The 3,201-nt window shown below is 42.7% G+C and overlaps 1 protein-coding gene across 2 annotated transcripts in view; it reads left to right on the forward strand.

Moving 5' to 3' along the window:
• Positions 1 to 3,201, forward strand: part of RASA1 (RAS p21 protein activator 1) — a 135,340-nt gene that overhangs the window by 99,198 nt on the left and 32,941 nt on the right. The gene's annotated exons all lie outside the window — the stretch shown is intronic.

Here is a 3,201-nt window from a genome sequence, read left to right on the forward strand (position 1 = left end):
TGGACTCGAGTCCCTTCATCATGAAAAAATGACAACTTTCTTTAGGCATTTTCAAGATATGTCTTCCATAGGATATGACATTTCTTTCTCTTTTTTTAAATTTTATCCTCACCTGAGGATATGTTTCCATTGGTTTTTAGAGAATGTGGAAGAGAAAGGGGAAAACAGAGAAACATCAAAGTGAGAGGAACTCTTTGATGGGTTGCCTCCTGCATGAGCGCTGACCTGGACCCCAGCCAGGGAAGAGCTTGCTACCTAGGTACACGCCCTTGGTCAAAATTGAACCCAGACCCTGTGGTAGGCAGGCCAAGGCATTATCTACTGAGCCAAATCAGCTAGGGCAGGATATGATATTTCTTAGCCCCTCCAGCAGAAGACCTTCGTATTTTTCTCCAGGAGTGAGGTGGGAAAATCCTATATCACCTTCTTGGATTTTTATTACCCAAGTTATTAAGAATATTACCAGTGGCATACAGGGAGCTTAGTCAATGAGCGGTCAGAAAAGGTGTTTCCTCTGTAGTTCACACCGATCCCCAGCTTGGCCCCTGCCCAGGTCTTGGCCCAAAGTCCCAGGCGATTGCCGGCTCCACCCCTGCCCAGGCCTCAGGCCTCTGGCTGGGGCGTTAGGCTTGGGCAGGGGACCCGCAGCCTGCTCTCATAGCAGGCTCCGCCCATGCCCAGGCCAGAGGAGTGTTAGGCCTGGGCAGGGGACCCCCAGGCCGCTCCGATCGCCTGCCCAGCCCTAAGACCTCTGGTCGGGGCCTTAGGCCTGGGCAGAGGACCCCCCCCCCCGCTCCGATTGCAGGCTCTGCCCCTGTCCAGCCCTCAGGCCTCTGGCCGGGGTGTTAGGCCTGGGCAGGGGACCCCCAGCCCTGTGCGATCACCGGCTCCACCCCTGCCCAGGCCTCAGGCTTCTGGCTGGAGCGATCACTGGCTCCCCCTCCCCGGGTGGCAGCACCAGATGTAGTATGCAAATTTAATGGCCATCTTTGTTGGGTTAATTTGCATATTCTTCTGATTGGCTAGTGGGTGTAGTGAAGGTACGGTTAATTAGCATCTTTGTCTTTTATTAGTGTAGATGTAGATACCAAGTCTAAACTTACTATGGAAAAGTTATATCCATGGGAAGTAACACAAGTTTTTCTGTTTTGTTTTTTTAATTTTTAATTTCTTTATTGGTTAAGGTATTACAAGTGTGTCCTCACCCCCCCCAACCCCCATCCTCTCATCCCCCTGTTGTCCATGTCCATTGGTTTGGCTTATGTGCGCACATACAAGTCCTTTGGTTGATCTTTTCCCCTTACCCTCTCCCTCCCCTACTTTTCCTCTAGGGATTGATAATCTGATCACTGTTTCTCTGTCTTTGGATCTGTCCCTGTTCATCAGTCTATGTTGTTTTCTATATTCCGCAAATGAGTGAGATCATGTGGTATTTATCTTTCTCTGACTGGCTTATTTCACGTAACATAATGCTCTCCAATTCCATCCATGCTGCTGCAAATGGCAAGAGTTCCTTCTTTTATACTGCAGTGTAGTATTCTATTGTGTAGATATATCCATGGAAGTAACATAAGTTTCTTATTTTAAAAAGTGGTGTGTTTTTTCCCTGAGGTATGCCAGTTTACCATCTCAACTGAATTTGTGTGTGCATTACTGTAAAATAGTTGGGAAACTCCAAGAAATCCTGAATTGAATGCCAGGGAAAACAGCATCTGTAACATATATTTCAAGGAAGTGAAAAGATACCTCTACCAATAGGACTAGTGAAAAATAGGTCAATACCAAATTATGTATCAGAAAATGGACATATATCACAAAGGAGGAATTGTGGATAAATGCTGTTATCTTTTTCTTTGTTGTGTTATCAAATATATGGCAGGCATTGAACATTTCTTGCATTTTGCAAGCATAGAATCCAGTACAGTGATGGACTTTCAGCATTAAGGTGCAGTCTAATGTGAAGTTAAAGGTAGCCCTCTGCAATAGATGTGATGGTATGCATGTTCAGGAATGTTGTGAAGGAATTGCTCATTTGGCTGTTTTCCTGTCCACTCTAATTGCACAGCTGCACAAATTTTTCAGATTATTTTCAATATTAGGAGGATTTTTAGTCTCTATTTCTTTATATGAAGCTTCTGACTCTTAATATTTCTTTACTTTCTTAAAATTTTTTTTTGTTTTTAAATGTCTCCTGAGGATATTTTTCCATTGCTTTTTAGAGAGTGAAAAGAAGCAGAGAGACACAGAGAAACATCCATGTGAGAGAGACACATCAACTGGCTGCCTCCCACACGCATCCCCACCAGGGCTGGGAATCAAAAGGCATCTGCCCTTGACTGGGATCAAATCTAGGATCCTTCAGGCCACAGGCCAACACTGAATCACTGAGCCAAACTGGCCAGGGCTATTTTTTAAATTTTTATTTACTTTATGGTGGTGATATTGGTAACTAAAATTAGCTTGGTCAGTAGCTCTCTAAATAGTCTTCCACATTATCTTTCATCTTCTGGGAGTTGTGCTGCACATTATGTCTTCTTACTATGTCCATTTGTCTGTTACATAGTTTTCTATGCTTTTCATCATTTTTCCTTCTCTATGACTTAGGCTGGATTTTTTTCTGATTTGTCTTTCAGTTCGTTAATCCATTCTTTTAAAATTTAATGCATTTATTGAAGTCTTAATTTTATTGATTTTAGAGTGAGAGGAAGGGAGAAAGGAAGGAGGGAGAGAGATCAATTCGTTGTTCCACTTAGGCATTGTTTGCTTCCTGTATGTTCCCTGACCCGAGAGAGAACTCACGACTTTAGCATATCTGGATGACACTCTATCCAATGGGGCTACCCAGCCAGGATCTCCATTTAATTCTTCTTTTATAGAGCTATTTAGCTGGAAAAATTCTCTTGTCTTCTATCTTCTTGAACATTGCAATTACAGTGTTTGAAAATTCATATCCAACCTCAATATCTGATTATGTGTAGGTCTTTCTCCTTTGTCCTATTTTTCTTTTGCCTTTTCAGTCATTTGAAGTGATTCCTGTAATGTCTATTTAACTTTGACCAAATGGTGGACATTGTGTATGAAAAACTGCGGAAGCTATGGATAATGTTACTGCTTCCAGAAAAATATTATTGTTCTACCAGAAATTTAGAGTAGGGAGTAGTTCATCTTGATTCTCTCAGTGACCAAGGGGAAAAACTGGTG

Source organism: Myotis davidii, unplaced genomic scaffold (assembly GCF_000327345.1).
Source record: "Myotis davidii unplaced genomic scaffold, ASM32734v1 scaffold44, whole genome shotgun sequence".
NCBI lineage: Eukaryota > Metazoa > Chordata > Mammalia > Chiroptera > Vespertilionidae > Myotis > Myotis davidii.